Genomic DNA, 21,734 nt, shown 5'->3' with positions numbered 1-21,734 from the left:
GTGACTGCCTGCACAGGCAGGCAAAGCTGAAGCCTCCTGGCTAGGTAGGGCTCCTAAGCTTGCCAAAGTCAAACCATGAGGATATTAGCCAGTTTCCCCTTCCTGACTTTAAAAGAAACCATCCTCAGGGAACCGTGTTATTTCTAAGAGCTTTTAAAAGCTGTTCTCCCTGGTTTTGTGTTTTGTAGTGTGGACTGGGGGTACTATTTCCATGGCAATTTCCCCCATGATAAACTGATTATAAGTTTTCACCCTGAACGCAATGGCCATGTTTTGCCAAACTAGAAATGCCCATTTCTCTTCTGTCCCTGTTTGCCAAATGCTAGGCACTGCCTTTGGTAGTGCACTTGATTTAATAATCTTACCTGACTTCTTTTAACTCACGTGCTGTTGAAATGGTTAGGCTTCTATTCATGAAGCCATATAGAATCCATATTTTTAAAAGGCCGTTCCCTGAAGTAGATAATCATCTTTCCAGTAAAACACTGTCAAGCTGTAAAGTGATGATTACCCTTGGGTGGGGCTTTGGTAGTTCCAGTTGGCAGATAGTCTGTTCTCAGTCAACATAACACTACACAAGAAGCCTTATTTTCACCAGCAAATTAATTGTTCAAACCCCTTCAAGTCATTAAAAACTAAAGGAAAATAAAATGTGGCATTTTCTAATGTGGTGAATCATAGTACATTTGTACCTTCTTATGCCAAACCCAGGTAGCCAGTGTTTGCAATCTGACAGTAACTGCAGACACTTTCATGCAAATGGAGATCTTGGAGATGTCATTAGATGAAAGATGCAAAAAAGAATATATGTCATAAAAAAGTCATACACTACCTTGTTCTGCAGATTTGAAATTTATAACCCAACTCTTAGATTTCATGAATATAAGCAGCTTCCCTTTGTTAGATTCACATTATTTTGAATTTGTGATATTGAACATCAAGGGCAATTAATGGTTTATATCAGACCAATGAAAAATTTAAAGAATGAATATATGTTAGATAAGAAATATTTTGATGAAATTCAAGCACAAATCCATACAGGCTTTTTGTTGTTGCTTGTTTGTTTGTTTGGGGGGGGTGGTCAGGTAAAGAATGAGAAACACTTGTGGCCATTATGCACCTAAAGGTGCATAGTTTCAGCCAGGTGTATATACTTATTTTTATAAAACACATTTTTAAGGGTTCTAGACCTATATATTTATAAAATAGAATTGTATCCATGTCACATCCTTTCCCCCTGATATTTCAGCACTAAGGTATTTGTAACATTTTTAATGTTTCATGTCTCGACACGTCTCTTTACTCAGGTACAGTTTTGCAGTGACAATCTATTTACAACTTATAAGGTTTTGTGATTTGTAAATGTTTAAATTTCATTTAGACAAGCAAATGAAGACTGTATCTTATTCTCTAGAGTCACAATAACTATAATGGGCTGTATTTCCTCTTAGTGTCTAAAAGATGTATGAGAAGTGTGTTTCCAGCAGTCCTTAGGTGTCTGCATGTCTGCCTGGGTCAATGACCCAGTTGCCATCTTGTGGCTGAGTGGGCAAGATGAGCTCATCCACAACGGTATCCTCCAGACAACCAAATGCAGAAATATACACAGAAGAATGCCCAATTTGGGGACTACTTGTCAAAGGCTTTCTCCCAGGAATTATTCCTAGAACAGTGGAAATGTTTCTGCAGCTCTCATAGAATATATTTTTTCCTCTACCAGTGGCCAATGCTCATCATATAAGTCAGACTTTTAGGCAGCCAAGAGAACTTACAACACTAAGTGTCTCCTCTATCTGTATGCAAAGAAAAAAATAGTGCTAAGAATTTCTAGTACTAGATAATTAAGTTGATGATTTGAATGGATCACATTCTAAATGAAGAAATTGGGGAAGGGGATCTTGTAAACAATCTGGAATACCTTCATGGAGACAAAACTATAAAGAAATGTATTGACATCCATTGTTTAGAGACCTGTAGTCTTCCAAGAACATGGCAGTTGTTCAATTTAGTGCCCTTAAATCTATGATGTTCTCTTAGCTTGAGCAAACAGGCCTCAAAAGTAGCCTAATGGGATTACCTAAGTCACACTGAGAGTCTAAAGAAAAAGCTACTGGATTATGTAAAGAGGTTTTATAAAACTAATTATTCTGCTGTATTTTTTATTTTCTTTAGAGGCAATTTAAGCTTTAGGAGTAGGCAGCAAGGTTTGCATACATTTCAAATTGCCATTTGATAACAAAGGAACATAAAATCACTTAAATTCCAAAGATTTCCTCTAAGACTTGAGTGCAGGGGCCGGTAAATGAGCAGTATCTGAACATAAAACTGAAACACAACTTAGTAAAACAGTTGATGCTGGGTTGGATTCAGGTTAGTGGTCTCATAAGAATCAGGATGTTTATCTCCAACTTGTAATTCCTACCTTTTCATTCAGGGCAATTCTGGGTCACTTCTAGCAGTCTGGCTGGCACACAAATAAAGAGCCAAGAAATAGTTTTAATTACTTGCCCCAAGTAAGGAGTTTATTTTCTATGACTACACCACATATAAAGAAAAACAAACAGCTTAAGAAAAATAGATTTGGCAAAACAAATTTTCTAACAAGTAATGAACAAAAGACAAGAGTCTGCCTTTTCTTTCTGTAGGTTCTTACTGTTACCTGAAATTTCTACATCTGTAAAAGTCACTCTCCTCTCACCCTCCATCTTCACCTCTATGCTGGATTCTCAAATGTGACTGCCACCCCAGCAGCAGTGCCATTCTGGGATCTTGCTCTTGGCCAGACACACAGTGACACTAATTTTGGGAACAGTGAGTATGAGCCAAGAGGGAGTGAGAGAGAAGGACCTTGCAAGGAAAAAAGGGGAAATGGGGCAAAACAAATCAAATCTGTTCTCTGTCCTCTTCCTCATACATCTGTCCATACAATATCTCTGGCATAAAATTCTATGACTTGAACATACATAAGTATTTATTTACTGATGTAGTTTAAAACTTTTCAATAGTTTTCATGTTGCTTGACAGGAAACACAAAGACAAATGACACCTCGTGCTGGCCAATAAGCTCATAGAAATTTTGATGATCAATCCTCTCAATTCCTGTTCGTAAGCCCTATATCCGTGACTCTCAGAATTTGGGGCGAGTCCAGTTCTAGGGGAGAAATCCTGTTATGGAGAAGAAAGCCATTTTTTCCTTTTCATACTTGTTCTAAGTTGGAGCTTGGGCCCCGCTGTATTGGAGAGACACCCACCTGCTACCTTTAGATTGTTTTTGATGACCTGATGAGAGGGAAAGGAATTTGCTGAGCCATGCTTGAGGAGGAATCTGCAGTTAGAGCAGGAGACAGAGAAAGCCAGGAGAGCCAGAGGAAAGGGGTGGTTCTAGTCCCTTCTTCAGGAAGAGACACATAAAAGTCCTCCCTTGTGCCCTGGTTCCCGCTCCCTGATCCTCTCCTCTGTGATAAATCCTCTCCATGCTCTGAGCCAACCCCTAAGAATGCCACCTGCTGTAGGAATCTGTGAGAGTCAGACAGCAGAGGTCCACACCCAGGGTAGACTATCCTACCATCCAGGGCAGTCACGGTTTGACAGAGCCCAAGGCTTGGGCGCCAATCCTGGCTCTCTCTAAAACAGTCTGTGATCTCAGACTTACCACTTGGGCCTGTTTCTGAGATATAACTAACTTAGAAAATTTAGGATTGTTTGGGGTATCATATCAACATACAACCTGTGAGAGTACTTAGCACATAAAAACTATTCAGTAGGTATTTGTTTTGAACTAAGGGATGACTGGCCAGAACCCACACCCAGCCTGCAACTGGAGGGAAGAAACGGCTCTGGGCTTGGTGACAAGGTCAGGTGACACTGATCACTCTACTACACGAACCGGCCAGTGGGCAAGGACTAGGGCCACATACCAAAGGGTCAGAGAGGTTAAGGGGCCACCCCGAAATTGATGGGCAAACTCTCCATGGTGTTACATCCTCTGAATCAGTGTTTCTCTTCACTACCATGACAAGTTAGATAGGATATAGTTAATTCCATTCCATGCTTCTTCCCAGTTCCTAACCCACATCAAGGAAAATGTAAGACATGTATGTCTTATTCACAATGCAACATGTTTTCTAAGGAAATTGTGGCATGGTATTTGTCAAATAAATTTATAAATTCACCAAACATGTAGTTGAAACACTAGTGTGTCAACAGTACAAATGGAAAAAGTAGGGGCCATGACCTGGATGATTGTTTGTTTTGTCTTCCACAATCTGGTCTAAGCACATATCAGAGAATCCATGCTTCTCTTCAGAACAAATAGTTCTGTTGGAAAGATCAATTCCTGGCAGGAGTCAGAGAGCATGCAGAGCCTTAACACTCTGGAAACAGTTCTTTAATTCAATGATTGGTACAGGTAAGTTTTTCCTGAAATTGCTCAAAGTGTGCTGATCCCCTGAATAAAACAGTGCAGTTAACTTGGGATTTCAACAGCTCCTCAGTGGGGATCTATTCACACACCTGATTTGTATCAAGGGTGTCTTTTTTCAAACAATCAACGGTGATTTTACCTGATGTCTTATTAGCCCACAATAAATGTTGATGACTCTTCTTAAAAAATAAGACCCCTTTGATCTTTCAATGAATATAATAGATTACATTAATCTGCCTATTCTCAAATTAGCATAAACTGCAAATATGGCTATAATCCAATCAATCAAATCAGCAAATATTTATTGAGCACCAAGCATGGTCGTAAGCATGAAAACAGAACAGTGAACAAGACCAAAGAGTCCCTTGTCTTGTTGGAGCATACAGCCAAGTGAGGAAGACAAGCAGTGAGCAAGGAATAATCACTGTAATAATAGCCATCAATGTAGAAGGCAACCTGCTATGGGCACGTGTGGCAGAAATTTACCTGCTGGAGTATAGGAAAGGTATCCCGTAGGAAAACTGAGATCTGAAAACAAGTGTTAGCCAGGCAATGAGGAGGGGGCTAAAGAGTTTTTTTTTTTTTCTTAAGTATTTTAACATACATTAGCATGAAGATCATACAATCAAGTTTTCCTTTATAAAAACTATCTTTCTATGATATTGAGAATGAATTACAGAAACTGCAAGAGTGATTACAGGAAGAATAATTAGGAAGATATCACTACAGCCAAGAAGAGAGAAGACAGTGAACATGAATAGAGATGTACACATATGGAAGTAAAAGGGATGTGACTTGCTGCTCACATCCTTGGTGCCTCCCAGGCAGGCCCTTCGAGGCAAATCGGGGATTACATCCAGCAGTCTGCGCATCACAAAAATGCAGTAGCAAGTTCATGGTTATTTAGTTATTTTATTAATGTACTAGACAATAAAGTTGCTTAAAACAGAACTCAGAAATTTCCTTGCAATTTGGGGCAAAAGTGACCATTTTGGCTGTCCGCATTGATAGAACTGAGTGCTGAATCTATACCTTATTTGATGATGAACACATAGTTTTGATAACTGAATAAACACTAAATATGTCAAACATCCAGTTTTGAAATTTCAAAGCAGGTCCAAACCATATGATTTGCAGGTGGAAGGACATTTAAGTCAAATGTAAACTCTATACACATATACGTATCTACATATAGCACAGCATGAGAATTATTTCTGTCTTGACTTTTTAAAAAATTGCCTTTTTTAGTAAATCCAAGAAGCAGATTATAGTGCTAAGTGCCAGGCTTTGGAATCAGACTTGGATTCAAATCCCAGCGCTACCACTTATTGGGTCCTTTGGGGAAGTTAACTTCTCCGTGTTTCATTTTCCTGCAATGATCCAGGTCTATTATGATTTTGAAGATGATTCTCCACAGTCACAGTTTCCCTCCCAATTCACTTCTCTGCTTTTAGCACTGTCCTTGGGTAGAATAGAGTGTCACATTTAGTGTACTCTGGTTATTCCTCTCCTGTCACGCAGAGTGAATATTTCTTGCTTCTGATCTCTGGCTAGTTGCTTGTTAGCAAAAGTTTGTCTCTCAAGGTCAATACCTAAAGCAATAGGATCGGCCATTTTATGGAACAGATGCTCCAGGACATATATGGTAAGGCTAATTATTAAATCTTAGTTTCAGGCATAATTGTGCTTGGGAAGGTATGGAGGAGTGTCACCTGGTTTGGGGTTTACATCACTTCCTGAATTGCTGTGTCTTCCTATTCTGTGCCTGTGCCTGAACCAGACACGTTGCAGTCCAAAGACAAAAAGCCTGAAATTCCAACAGCTTATCCCTCCTATTTTACAGTGACCTTCTCTAAATTCTATCACTAGCCACGCAAAATGGGAAGCTTTCATATGACATTCTGAAAAACATCCTTGAGTAAGATTAAAGACTAGTTTCTATTAAGGGCATACACATAATTTGTATCTTCCATAATCCCATGTTCATCCTTTTCTTCTTATCTCCTATATTGCCTAAATTAACATTAATCTTCTTCCAGTAAGTTACATGAATAATTAGAAAAATTCAAAAATATTTGAGTTTTTCATGCCTTGCAAATTAATGGTACTGATAAACAAAGCTCATCTTTTTAGAGTAATCATACTTTATGCTTTATTCATGTTTTTCAAGAAGCTGATTTCAAGTTTCATGGCTGAAATTTTACGGCTGGTCTAGAACAAACCACATTCTAGAAGACTAACTCAAAAACTAATCATTTTATTACCCTCACCAAAGAAAGCAAACACAGGTACAAAAGAAAAATAAAATTTCCATAATCTACTCATCTGAACGAGTGAAATCATCAATGGCAGGAATGAAATGCTGTCTATTAAAGGCAGGTCTCTACCTTACATACTCACCTCCCAGTTTTGACTTTTATAAACTCTAGTTTGTTCCAATCCATTATTGTTACACCGTTCTAAGTTTTACATTTTAATCCTGTTTACAAAAAAAAAAATAAAAAAAGGATGTGAGTGCTTTCTTTTTTTTTTTTTTAGAGAGCTAGTCAGCCAGCGAGCAGGTGCCTGAGTGGGGGAGGGGCAGAAGCGGGGGAAAGACAGAAAGAGAGAGAGAGAGAGACAGAAACAGAATATCTTAAGCAGGCTCCACACTCAGTGTGGAGCATGATTCGGAGCTCAATCCCATGACCCTGGGATCATGACCTGAGCCAAAATCAAGAGTTGGATGCTTAACTGACTGAGCCACCCAGGCCCTTCTGTATATTAAAAAAAAATTTTTTTTAAGTTTATTTATTTTAAGAGAGCAAGGGAGAATTAACAGGAGGGGGCGCTGACAGAGGGGGAGAGAATCCAAGTAGGCTCCGTGCTGTCAGCGCAGAGCCCCTTGTGTGGCTCAATCTCACAAACTGTGAGATCATGACTTGAGCCAAAATCAAGAGTCAGATGCCTAAATGACTGAGTCACCCAGGTGCCTCTGTAACTATATTTTTTAAGGTAAAGTGCATAGTTTCTTTGCTCACCACTAGTTCTTCATCAACTATGTCATGTGAGAGTTTTCAATTTTATTCATCTTTTAGGCTGCATTTTGGAAGTATCTTTTAGGGTCTTTGCGAGTAAAGTCCTTCTGCTGCTACATAAATGAAGTGCAACTTGACTGGATATAAGATTTTCAGATCTTAATCTTTTCTTCTCAAAACTCTAAATATGCATCTATTGTTTGCATTATTTGGGGCATCGGATGCATCTGATGTTCTTTATGAGATATCTCTATTTAATTTTCCCTTTGACATAATGGACTGTCCTTTCAACACAATTCTTTCTTCAGATTGGGAGGTGGGATTCTACTATAGTTTTAAGAATTATTTGCATGCCATTTATTCTAATATCTTTTTTAGAAAAATTATTTTAATCTTGTATTTTGTCTGTTCTCTCTATCATATTCTCTCTGATACTCTCATTTCTTTATGTTCTTTCCTCTAAAACGTGATGGTTTTCCACACAGTATTTATTAACAACTCAATTTTATGCAAATAGACTGTGGTTTTTGACACTATTTTAATTCTGCAGTGGCTTTACTCTTTAAAACTTTACCTTTAGTCAGGGGGCTTGGGTAGCTCAGTCAGTTGAGCGTGTGACTTTGGCTCAGGTCATGACCTCATGGTCCATGAGTTCGAGCCCCACGTTGAGCTCTGTGCTGTCAGTTCAGAGCCTGGAGCCTGCTTCGGATTCTGTGTCTCCCTCTCTCTCTGACCCTCCCCTTCTTACTCTCTCTCAAAAAATGAGTAAATGTTAAAAATTTTTTTTTTAAACTTTACCTTAGCTCTATCAGCCATCTCCTTATTTCAAGCCCCCCCCCCCCACTTTTTTATCATTTTTTCTTTTCACAGTACCATATTTTCTTTAATATTTTTGGAAAAAATCAAAGCATTTTCTACGTAAACAATTACTTCTGTTTCCTGGAGTAAATCTTTAGACATATACTCTTTACCTGGTCCTTCCAGGCCATATTCATGTCCTTGCAAGTTGTAGAAGCTCTTCAAATCACAATGGTGGTGTTTATTAATTATTCTGGTTACCCATTCTTAAATGAGGACCAGCCTGTCTGGGCTATTAGGTAGGTACACCAAAAGAATCTGTGCCAATTCTCCTTGGGTTTCTTCCTGTTTGTTTTTTTTTTTTCTTAACTTCTATATATCCCTTTTAGAAGTTAATCTGCAATCCTGAATGACAATTAAGGGGAAACAAATCATGTAACTATTTCAAAACTTGGGTGTCAGTAGCCAGAAGAGACAGTCAGTGGGGATGGAGTGTAGAGTCTCAGGAGGGCAATTTTTCTCTGTACAGTTTTCTTTCTTTGTTGGTACCACCGCACCATGGACCAGCTTTCTACCTCTCTCAATTTGGCCTAATCTCTACTCCCGATACAAAGTGTGGTTATGTCCTTGTGCATTTCCTTCAAGAAGCTGTAGACGTCTAGCCGAAGGGGTGCATTCTATTTCATACCAGGGATGCCTCTAGCTTTAAAAGTGTTCCTCCCAGGTCAAGGTTAACTGGCCGCAGTGACAGGAAGTTCAGGCACAGGGAAGCAATGGCCTTGCTCTCTCTCCAGCAAAAACTGTTTCTGGTTGCTCTTTACCTGCAGCAGCTCTGAGTAAAATGAACCTCATCTTTCAATATGACAGCATTCCCTCTAGCTTTTCCCCCTTTAGGTTAGGAGATTCCTCTTCATTTCTGAAAGTGCTGTCTCATGGTGGAGTCAGTTCCTAAAGCCGGGAAGCTGGATTTTGAAAACTCCATACTACTCTGAAGGGGTCTGCTGGGTAGAGCTACCACTTTCTCTCAAAGCCCTGCTCGAGATTCAGCCTGCTCTTCAACCATGGTGACCAGAGGCTCCTCTTAATAGCCACACCTGATTTTTCAGAGTGTTCCAGGACTCAGCCAAGTCCTCTGACATAAGGCTTTCTGGAATATTCTTCCAGGGCTTCCATTTCCAGGGCTTCCTTTACTTACTCTCTGCAATGGTGCTCCATTCCCTTGGGAAGAAGATTTGTGAATCAGTCTTTAATACTGTTGTAAATCCACTATATCAAACCAAGATTCCTCAAATTTTGTGGTAAGGGGTTATCACAGTTCCTTAATTCAAATTCTGATGAAAGTCTTCATTTTTAAAAATTTTCTTTGGCCCTTTTTAGTTGGAAGCTTCCTTGTAGTATAATCTTGTCAGGGATTGTAAACATTCTTATATCATGATCTTTAAAGAATTCATATATTCGTCCAGTAAAACATTTTAACAAGTTTCATTAACCAAAGAATTCAATGCTGCATTTACTAATTTTAGGTAATTGCAAAGTTGAGAAGCTGTTGCATAAGTAACACAAGTTTGAAGCAACTATTATGGCTATCTTATTCTCTTTTATGAGAGATCTGTAATCTAGTTACTAAGGTCAAGCCACAGTGTTCTTTGGTAACCTGGCCAACACTCCAGCCCAAGTGTCCTGACATATTTTCTGTTTGTTTTTCCACGATGATCTGGCCTCACAGCCTTTGGCTAAGATCAAATATGCATACATTCCCTCTAGATAAAAAAGAAAGTATCTATTTTGGCAATATCTTAATTACAAACTTAGTAACTTTTTTTAAATTACAGTAAATTCAAAACTATCCTTATATTACTATTTCTAATAACATGATGGACTAATACAAAATAATAGAATAATAAGACCTAAATGACCTGATTATGCCTTGCTCTCTAAGGTGATGAACAGGGATGGTCCTCTAACAAAGGTGGATTTTTTGGGCAACAGCATTAATGTACAGCATATTAATTCTTGCCTGATTTCTACATTTCTACAGGTGCTATTTAGCTGCCTCCCCTGAGGCTTCTTGGCCAGGTGTTTAAGCATTAGAGCTGTAATCTATGGCCAAGCCAAAGGCATGATCTTTGGCCATGACAGTGATACTTGCAGCCACAGTATCCCATGTGCCAGTTGTCTAAATGGAGTTTACTTTCTGAAGACATCTGCTTATCTGTCACCTGACTGTTTTTGTGTGAAACTTCTGTGCCTGCTGCTGGTCTATGGCTTGGCTGAGGTACCACACTGCAGTCAAACCTATTTGCAGAGAAAATACTCTGAAATGATACATTTTATAACCTTATTTAATCTTGGAGCATTTCGGCAGGACGGCTACTCTTTCTTTCTTAAAACTCCACTCCTCTGATACCCCTGCCATCTTTCAGGTCAGAAAAGAGCATAGGATTCTAGAATCATACTGCCTGGTCCCATTTCCGTATCAGTTAGCTTTTCCCACAATAATGCTGGGTAACGAACAACCATCACCCTTGATGGGTTACAGTAAGCATCTGTTTCTCATTCATCAGCTGGGATGGCTCTGCTGATCTCATAGGATTTAGTCATGTGTCTGAGAATCAGTAGGGGGTCTGCTGCTCCAGACTAGGTTTGCTAGGTGAACACACCTCAAGCTGCTGGTCCAGCTGGCTGCAGACACAATTCAGGTAAACTCCCTGCACAATCATTCCAGGATGCAAGCTGAGGAAGTTTGCAGGCTGGGAGTGATGCCAGAAACACAAGAGAGCAAGTAGAAGCATGGCGTGTCTCTTAAGTCCTAGGTTGGAACAGGTACACTTTCACTTTTGCCCACATACCTTTGACCATAAAATTCAAAGAGCTCAGCCCAAAGTTGAAGGGTAGGGAGGTACACTCTGCTTCTGCGGGAAGGACTACAAAGTCACATGGTAATGGGCAAGGATACAGGGAGTCATACACAGGTGGGGCCAACAGCTTACTCTGCACTGGAATTCTGAAAGGGCTGTGCTCACCTCCGTGGATGAGACACATTACTTCCTTTGCTCTATATTTTGCCTATATTCTGGAGATAATAATAACCTCTACCTCAGAGCAGTGTTGTGATGATAGGGTTAAAAATGCATGTGAAAAGATTAAGTAAGGTATGTTCTGGCATACAGAAAGTGCCAGTAAATGACAGATGACACTAGGGGTGACATCACTGCTGCTTCTCTCCCACCTCCTCTGCAGCCTACTCTTCCCTGGCCTGATTCTCACCTAGGATTATTTCCCAAGGTTCCAGCCTGAGGCTGTTCACTGCTCTCCCTAAACGTGCTGCCTGGGTGACCTCTTTGAAATCCATAGTATAAAACCATGCTGATAATCTCAAATATCCTACCCAGATTTCTGTATCAGGCCTCTAAACATGTATCTTGTCTTCTGTCTTCCTTCTTGGTTTTACTTTTCTGACCACTGCCCTTTTTTTGGAACTCAAGCAGCACCTTGTGTTCCCAGCTTCCTGTGCTTCAAGGAGACAGCACCTAACTGATGTGCCTTCAGGGCCATAAAAGAAGTCTGAGTAAACACCCCTCTCATTTGTCTGCCAGTGGCAGAAATAAAAGACTCACTCCTTGGATCCACCTGGTGCTTTATTATTGTCCACAAACTCATCACATAACCTGATCTCACTTTAGCCTCTCCAAAAGTCCTCTGAAGAAGACAGTCTATCTTCACAATCCACACTGAGGTTGTTTGTACTATGACTGATGAAAGTTCTTCCTAAAATGCAAACATTCAAGGAGGAGGAGCGACAAAGAAGCCCATTTGACCTAGCACCACTCACCAAGGCAGACTGCATATCAGGTGTAGCCAAGAGGCCTGACAAAGGGAATGGAGGGCAGGACTATAGCATTTGACCAGAGATGGGGGCAGAAAGCTGCACAGTGAAAAGCCTGAGGTGGAGGAAGCAGTCTGAGTGAATAGGTGCTAGGGGATATGACAGGAAAAAAGAAGAAAACCTTTCTCATCAAAGTTGCTGGGAGCCAGTTCCTGCCCCTCAGTGTTTCCCAAAGGGGAGCTTGGAAACCTCTGAATAGTTTTTGGTTACTGTCTATAGCTGTTGTTTCTGTAACTGTCACAAGAAGTCAAGATGGCAAGAGTTGAAGGAGATCTATATCTCTCAGATGTTCAGGAAAGGAACAAATATTTAAGAAGAAGACTAAAATTTGAGGCTTAGAGAAATATTAAGGGAGTATAAGAAAAGCTCTGTTTGGGGAGACCAAGGAAAAATGAGTATTTGTTAAAAATTAAAATGGGAACTGGTAAAGTTAGAAATATGTTAGGGCAAAGACAGAGTTCCAAAGGAGAGTTGGGGGGCATAGAACTCACAAAGCACATCTTTTTGAGTCTGTTTCCTTCCAACCACCCAAACATATATCGGTGTTCACCTGCTTTTCTAACACAGACTGATGCTGGCAGCCTGAATGAGAAGATGAACCTCACTATAAACATATGCATTTTATTCTACTCATAAGGTCTCAAGGGGGTATTTAGCAGTTAGGTTACATCTATGCATTCTGTAGACTTTCATCTTATCATCTAGAAATTGTTTGCCAACTTTCATGAATCACAGTGCAGACTCAAAAAAAAAAAAAAGAAATTCTTCTGAAAAGATATGTAGATGCTATCTTCATGGCCTCAGGGTGGTGAACAATATATTTAAAAATACAGAAATCACAAACCATAAGTGAAAAGAATGATAGATTTGAATGCATTAAGATCAGTAACATTTGTAAAATGAAAATCATATAATTTATTTTTAATTTTATCATCAAGTTTTGGTGGAAAATAGTATAAAACACAGCTCTACAAAACCACCTCATTGTTTTGAGTCCACAGATTATCTTGGTGTGAATTACTGTCAATATTGAAACTTTATAAACATGATATAGCTCTCCATTTATTTAGGTAATTATGTTTTTAAATTTTTTACATGTTTCTCCATAAGCTCTGCATCTTTTCTTAGACCTATTTATTCCTTGGTATAAAATAAATTTTGTTGCTACTGTAGATATTTTTTAAAAATATTTTAAAATTGTCACTGGTACAAAAAAATTTAAATGTATGTATGTATGTGTATATATATATGTGTAATACATATGTGTGTGTATATGTATATATATGTATATATGTGTGTGTGTGTATATATATGTAGTATCTTTTTTAATCTAGAATTTTTAGTTATTACAGTTTCTCTATAGATTCTTTTGGATTTTTATCACATAAACCTATTGTCTATGAATAATGACAACTTTGTTAATGTCTTTCCATGGGAGATAATGCTGCTTGCTTCCATTATATCCATTCTCACTATCTTCCTCAATGATAACTTCTAATTTTCTTCCCTGAAGCCACATAATCAACTAAATTTTCTAAATTCCTTTGTAAGTACAGGTGCCAAGAATACACAGTTCCGACCAACGTATGAGCAGTAGAAATCTTCTAGGGATATTTGAGTGTTTTGAAAGCACTCAACATTTGGTCTCCCTCCTTTTTGGCCTTTGTTTTTCCCCTTTCTTCCCGCCTGGAATGTGTACATAATGCCTGGGAGCACAAAATGAGGACAAAAATCCCATGTGAATGACTTTCCTACCACTAATGACATTTCTCACCACTGTAAAAGCCTAGCGCTGCCTATTTCTGGACCACTTAATTATATGAAAACAACAACAAAAATGAAAACAAAACAAAACTCACATTTGGTTAAATCTCTACATGAGGTTTTTAAAATAGGCTGCTGAATACATGTATCTCTAATTTCTTAGTTTTCATTTATTTTATTCTATTCTGGAGTTTTGTTTCCTTCTTCCTAAACTGGCTCAGTCTCAATTACTTCTTGAGATGAATAATGAATATCACCTTTTGAAGACATGCTCTTTATAAACTTTTGAAGGCAAGTAGTGGGCATAACCTATACAACAGGGTGAATGCAAAATGTATTTCATCTATCTGTGTATGACTTAATTTACTCATTAAGTATTGAAGATGGATGAATTTATTTACTCAACTATTATTAAAGAGAATCCAGTAAGAGTCATTTAGTTTTAAGCAACAATCAGTAAGAGAAGAGTCACAACCTTTTATTTTCTGTAACATTTATTAACAAATCATACTTACTTGATTACTGATTTGCATAAAAAAGCACAGCATAGTGGTTAAGATTATGGGTTTTGTATTCTATCAGCTTTACTTCAAATCCCTAAACTGTCATGTTCAACTGTGCGACCTGAGACAAGTCACTTAGCCACCACTTCCACAACGATCTCAGAATCTGGCAGGGGAGAATACCATGCACACACCAGATATGGGTGAACATGATGAGTGATATGACTAAGGTGAATAGGGCTGAATGTTATGACCCTACATTTGATTAGAGTGCTGTAGAGGAAATAACGTAGGTTTTGGAACCAAACCAGAACCACTGCATTAAAATTATTCCTTTCCTAATAATATTTGGCCTTGTTCTTTTTTTCTTATTCCTCTACTTTCTGTGCCTAATTAACATATAAATTTCTGGATTTTTTTTTAAGTTTATTTTTGAGAGACAGAGAAAGAGATAGAGTGCAAGAGGGGAGGGGCAGGTCTCGATCCCATGAACTATGAGATCATGACCTGAGCCAAAATCAAGAGTCAGATGCTTAAATGACTGAGCCACCCAAGGGCCCCTGAACTTCTTTTCTTAAGAGTTAATCTTAGCCTGTCCTGAGAGAGAGTAGGTTCTACAGGGAAAAGCACAGAATATCCATGTGGAAGTCCTTATACCACGACTTACTGATTTTGGAATTTTGGGCAAGTTATAGGGCTCTTTGAACTTCTTTTACTCATTTGTGATTGGGATTTTCTAATATTTGCTTTAACTACTTTATAAGACATTCATGAAGTTCAAACAAAATAATTCACATGAAAGTTTTTTGTGGCACCACTCAAATGTCACATTTCACACAGCACTTGGCCCTATGATAGGTTCACAGGATATTCTTAATAAAATATTAGATTACTGAGTTCTGGATCCTTTCTTGTTATGTTAGAGTTCAATACTAAAATAACTTATTTTATTTAAAAAAAATTTATGTGTTTTTATTTTTACAAGAGACAGAGCATGAGCAGGGGAGAGGCTGAGAGATAGGAAGACACAGAATCTGAAGCAGGATCCAGAGTCCAAGCGGTCAGCATAGAGCCTGATGTGGGCTAGAACCCACACACCATGGGTTCATCACATCAGATCATGACCTGAGCCAAAGTCAGACCCTTAACCAACTGAGCCACCCAGGAGCCCCTAAAATAACCTATTTTAAAAGTATGAGGTAGCATCCTGAAGTGCCCATTAGGTTTGACCTCTTTGATTTCTCTGATGCTACATTATTTTCATTCTACAGTGTTCTTGCAGGTTGTAAGGAATGGGACATGTAATGTTAAAACAATCCAAATTCCAGCTCCTCAAGGAAGGGAAAATGTCTTTACTAACTCATCTCAGCTACATTTTAGTTCCTTGGAAATTAATCCTACTTCTAATGCAGGCCCAAGCAACAATTAAAATATCCAGTCTGTACCTGTCTTGTCAACAACCAGTTAACAACCAAACTCCACTCTGTTATTCTTGGCTTGTAAAATATTCTCAGCTCTTAGTTTGCTCGTATAATGCTTTGAGAACTCCTTTACCTAAATATAATGCATCTATTAGGGATCATCATTATTACCCCACCTAAAGTTAACCAGCACTATTTGTCCATAATAATTATTTAGTCTCATGAAAGCTATAGTTTAAATACATGATAGGATTTCCTACCCATGAGAATTATTTGCATATGAAATTATCTTCAAAGTGAAATATTAGTATCACCGAAGCTTCTATCCCATAAACGAGCCTGGGACTCTCCCCACTCACTCCCTGAAGGAAATAACCTAGGAAAGATCCTCAGAAAATGAGAACAAAAATACTACTCCCACTTTTTTACATCTCCCATTCCTGGGGGAATTAGCAGCACAGTATAGAAATGAAATTTTTAAGGTTTTGACTAATGATGACAGTTCCTTACAGAAGAAAACACAAGTGACTAATGATATCAAGTAGATGATTTTCTACCATTTTTGACCCAGTCAGATTTAATTTAAATCACTGTATTATATACATATATGAAAGGTCTGACTTTTTTTTTTTTAATATATAAAGTGTTATCTGTCTCTTTCTGCTATTATTTTCAAATCTCTTTCTCAAACACTCACCCATTCACCTCTGTATTACTGCCTGGAAAACCTGCTTTATTGTTCTGCTTTCCTTATGCTAATTCCATCAACCCCTAATCTATTTGAAATACTACTACATACAAATTTTTATTGAAAAAAAATCCATTTTATTCTGTCATTTAAGTTAAAAAATTCTTAGTGGCTCTCTCTTTCTATCCTGAGACAGGGAATAAGAAATCAAAGATGACTCTGAGGCTTGAGCACCAAGGTAGGTGAGGGTGTTACTAAGACAGGGGACCCAGGAGAAGGAAGATGGGTTTGGAGCCAGAGGGAGATGATGAAGGCAATAGAGTCTGAGGGACACGTGAAATACAAAGTGCAAGTAAATGAACGCTCACACCTGATGCTCAAGAGAGAAGTGAGCTGGAGGTAAACATTTGGGAGTCATCATGATACTGAGAATTATAAAACCACACACAGACAAGATTGCTTAGGGAAAGTGTATAGAGTGAGAAGAAATCATCTAGGACATACCACTGATATTATTAGAAAACTTCCAATATTTGAAGAGCTCTATATATGGAAGAAAAATCAATTTGGCACAAGTAGGGCCGACAGGAAAAAGTGTGAGAAATCCAATTTTATCTCATTATTCAGGAGAAATATACATTACTTACATCAATGGCAGTCATTTCCCCAGCCTAGCAAGCCCAGGAACCTGGGCTGAGTCACAGTTTATTACTATGTTGTAGAGAGATTACCTCCATGGAGTATGAAGTCTGATCACATAGCTTCTCAGGTTCTTTCAATTCTCAGATTTTGTGATTCAAATATGTTCCATTTTCTCTCCAGTCTGTAAACACCTTCAGCATAAGGATTATTCTTAGAGAAATATCGGGCATGATGTGGGTCTCAATAAGTATGATTTATCACTAAGACTTTGGAAAGCTCTGTAAATTTAGATTACCAATATTTTTTAACCATCCCTATTTAAAAAACACCGACAACAGAAGGGAGAAATTAGAAGAAGGAATCTAGAGTGCTGGTGGATGACAGAAGAGAAGCAGACAGACCGTTGAAGGAGAGAGAAGAGCCATAACAGAGGAGAAATGTGTAGTTGTTTGCTTTAGAATAAGGACTTAGTTATAAAAAAAAAATAGCATTCTAAGGTAAGTACTGGGAGACAGTTTAACTGTATAAGATGCCTTCACTGTGACAGTCTGTGGGAGTGCCTAACATAGGATACACAAACAGTATACATACACAAACACATAAAGACACAAATTTGAGTTTTCCCTTTTCTGCCCTGCTGTAGTCTCCCTATCAAAAAGATAGTAACCACACTAAAAGAAGGTATCCTGCATGATGCTACTTTAACACAAATCAAACCACCTACACACATACCCTAAAGCTTCAATGGGATGTAGAAAGACAGGACATTTCACAGTTAACTGTGGAACTCCTTGGCTTTAGAAGTTGAAGGCATACAGTTGGTGAGTACTTGGGAGAAGGCGGGAGTGCAGTCAACAGGCAAATGACATCTTCATTCAGCACTCTGACTTACATTTGGTGCGAAAACAAGCAGTTGATTCTTTGAGAAAACCTCATTATTCGAAGGTGTTCCTCTAGATGTATTAATTGAAGCGTACATCAGCTAAGGCAATTTATAGTTGGAAAGGTGTGTTCTCCTGTTTTTCCTATGTTTAAAAGGGCCCATTAGATAGCATAATTTCCCTTGTGTTGTGGATTGTAAATGCTGCAAAATGGCTGCTTTCCTTCCCTGTCATTGCTTCGTTTAAGACAATTACACTCACTAAAGCAAACACTTATGTCCTCAATCTTTCAGTGCAAAAATATTCCCTTTGAATTGGGTCATTTTGCATGTGTCTGGCAGCCATTTCCAGGGCTCAGCCAGTAACTCATTTCAAAGGCAAATGATAATTTGCAGATTCCATGCAATGGATTTGAAATTAGTCTTGTGTGTCCTAATATTTTGTACTCTGTCTGCAGCTGCCAAAAATGATCTCCTTTTCTTGATACCGAGCTAAATTGGGCTGAATCCAACTCAACAAATTTATGGTAACTGCACTTGGAATGATTATTTAGAGGAATACCACACTGTCTTTTCAGAAACCTGAGGCACCTATAGATAATGGATCCCAACACTTACCTGTCCGGCAGGTGCAAAATGACTGGGAAGGAAGTAGATTTCCTACAGAAGAACAGGTAGCCTTTGTTACATCATGAACCCTACTATGAGCAAATGACATTCTTGGTGGATTGCCTGTCACTTCAAAATATCTGCACCTTGTGACTGAAGGTGATGGGCAAGAGTGTCAGGTGACTTTGCTTATAAGTCAATTCCTGAGAATAAGGACCTCAAAACCATTGGCCTGGTCCCAAAAAACTGGAATGTGCCCCTCCCCTGGTCCCCAAACAACCAAAAAACAAGAAGTACCACCATATTCAACAAATTCCAGCTCTAATAACAATAACAGTCAATATTAAATAATTCCTACTTTGTACCAGATGCTGTTCTAAGCTCACTACATGTACAAACATTTAATCCCCATAAAGTCTAATAATACAGGTACTCTTCCAACAGTGTCCCTATTTTACATATGGGGACACTGAGGCTCACAGTAGTAAATGAAGGAGCTCAAGTTCATACAGCTATTAATTTGTAGGGCCAGAATTCCAACAAAAGCAGTGGAGCTCTAGTATCTGACCTCTTGACTACTTCACTGAGGTTACTGTGATTTTTCAGTGTCTGATAGTTATTATTTGAGAAATGTTTCTTTAAATCCTTCTTCAAGCATTCCTATTATTTTTTAGGCTGTTTTCCTGTTGACATAATTCCATTTTGTTAATCTGCTTTTCTCCCTCTTCTTTTCTACCTTCCAAAGGATCATGTGTCAAGCACTGCCACATCATGAGACTATTTCACTTAAATAAGGAGCATGCTTAGCACGTATGCTCCATGTTTATTTCCTTGTTAATTCTGATAAAATCACACTTATAACACTGGTGGGAAATTACTTCCAGTGCGTCTTTTTAAAAAACTGCTTATCCTTTTTCCCCCAACTTTTCCTACCTTGCCCATCCCTTACCCCAAGCTACTTTATTTTAACTCCTAGTTATTTGACTTAGTGTTCACCAAAAGTGATGGACTGTCATCTTCAGGTGGAATAATTATAGTAACTTTAATTTGCCCTTAAGAGGTACACTTTCCATTGTTCCTCTTGATAACAGTTTCTAAAATCTTAAAGTTCATTCAGCCAGCAAGTCAGCCTGCCTAAATATTTCTCAAACTCGTCCCTTCTATCCCCACTGGCACTTTGTAAGTTCATACTTACCTTACCTGAGCAACTACAACAAACCATTAACTAGTTTCCTTACCTGTGGTTATGTCACTTTCAACTCATTTTCTACCCAGCTACTATAGTGATTTCTCAAAAATGCCCATCTGTCTTTATCATATTATGGCCCAGGACATACAGGATCAAGCCTGCATTTCTTTTGAGGGGACGTCTGGCCCCCCATGCCTTCCTCACTCCCACTTACATCCTCTGCATTTACTGCTATCTGCTGTATCTGCTAGTGCTGGCTCTTTTCTCTTCTGGAAAAACTGCCCCTCTTCTTTACTTGGCAACTGTCAGAGTATTTCTTCTAGGATGCCTTGGCTCTCCCCCCTAAAGATTCTATCCTGCAAACCACTCCCATTGGAATAGCTATTTCTGTTTTTCCCCACTCATGCACTTAATATATTGATTTGAGATGATCTGTTTCTTTCCTCAGTATATCAGGGCTTAGTCAACCTTATGCCCACTAGGTTGTATTCACATTCCAGTGCTTAGTTCAGAGGGGGAGGTCATAAGTATGTGTGGAAATGAACTGCGGTCTTTCCATATTCTTCAACAAAGGGAATGCAAGGTTTGATTTTTGTGGAGAGAATGGGAAGGTTGCTTCAGAGCTTCATTAGACTCTGTAATTATTGTGCATTTTAAAATTTTACTTGATTTAACAGAACTGTCACAGGACTAATTCACCCAAGAAGAGGTAACAAAATGATGATGCTGGAGGCCCCTTCTATTTAAATTTAAATCTCCTCTTGCCAGGAAATGTCAGTGCTGATGCTATGAGGATCAGCGGCCCCACTTGCGCAGTTCTCCTGCTGCGTTGAAGTGAGCCACAAGTAGGTCAAGTGTCTCACTCCCTGAGTCAATGGTTCTGCCTGAAATAGAATGCAGATGGATAAATCTCTTCTCTCAAACATTGCTCAAAGCCAGCATTTTGATGTAAGACTAAGCACAGCTAGAAATCAACATGGATGCCAATGCACTTGTTGAGAAAAGAAAATACTTGGAGCAAGAATTTATGATGGAGGATATGAACATATTCCAAGTAGTTTTCAAAGAATGCACTATCAATATTAGGAAACAATAATTCAACTATATGTGCTTGGCCCTAGCAGAATAAACTTGATCCATAAATATGACTTAATTCATCTTCTACAAAAATGCTGCTGGGATTCTGTTGCCAATATTTAAAATAATCTTTTATATGACACTTTTTGAATGGCATGACTCAGGTGTGGACGCGAGCTAAATTTGGTTCACACAGAGCAAACGAAAAGAAGTTGGCCTCCTATGATCTGGTGTCTGCCTCTCTTTCACCCTTATCTCTTACCACGTGTTGCCATGACCTTTAGATGGCAGCCACACCAACCCTTTTATTCATACCACACTATCTTGTATCTATGTCCTAACTCATCCTGCTCTCCCTAGTTATTTTTTGTCCTCATCCATCCTCTGTGTTCTCATAATACTCTATACAGTCCACTGTTACCATACCTACCATGTTGAGATCTCGAGACATTTGTGATTGTCACAAGTGGATGGGGAGGCTACTGGTATGGGTAGAGGTGAGGCACGCTGCTCAATAGTCTACAATGCACAGGTCCAATAAAAAAAATTTGATAATACTGATGTTGAGAAACACTAACTTAGCATGTCTGCTACATCAAATAAGCTCAGTTAATGTCTGAGGAAAGAAGGAAGTCTTAGGCTAAGGAATGTGGTACATCTGGAATAACTACCGTCAAAGGAAGAATTCCTTTGCCATTCTATCTCTCTGTTCTTGTCTCATCTCTCATGGGAAAGAGCCTTCCATTCTCCCCTTTAGCAGCAATACATTGTAAAGGCTACTACTATATAACCATAGCTCAAAACCTACTAAATTCTTTGTTAACATGTGCAGGGAAC

At 38.7% G+C, this 21,734-nt stretch overlaps 1 long non-coding RNA gene across 1 annotated transcript; it reads right to left on the bottom strand.

The window, feature by feature from the left end:
- Window positions 1-6,693: 6,693 nt before the first annotated feature.
- Window positions 6,694-18,684, bottom strand: LOC122220254. Its single transcript, XR_006202755.1, has 4 exons — window positions 18,641-18,684; window positions 17,232-17,333; window positions 8,412-9,456; window positions 6,694-6,902 (listed from the first exon to the last, which is right to left on the bottom strand). It is a non-coding gene; the product is annotated as an uncharacterized LOC122220254 (long non-coding RNA).
- Between the last annotated feature and the right edge of the window lie 3,050 nt (window positions 18,685-21,734).

Source organism: Panthera leo, chromosome A1, assembly GCF_018350215.1.
Source record: "Panthera leo isolate Ple1 chromosome A1, P.leo_Ple1_pat1.1, whole genome shotgun sequence".
NCBI classification, from domain to species: Eukaryota; Metazoa; Chordata; class Mammalia; order Carnivora; family Felidae; genus Panthera; species Panthera leo.
Note: the sequence above shows the minus strand (reverse complement) of the source record. Positions and strands in the feature narration are given on the sequence as shown.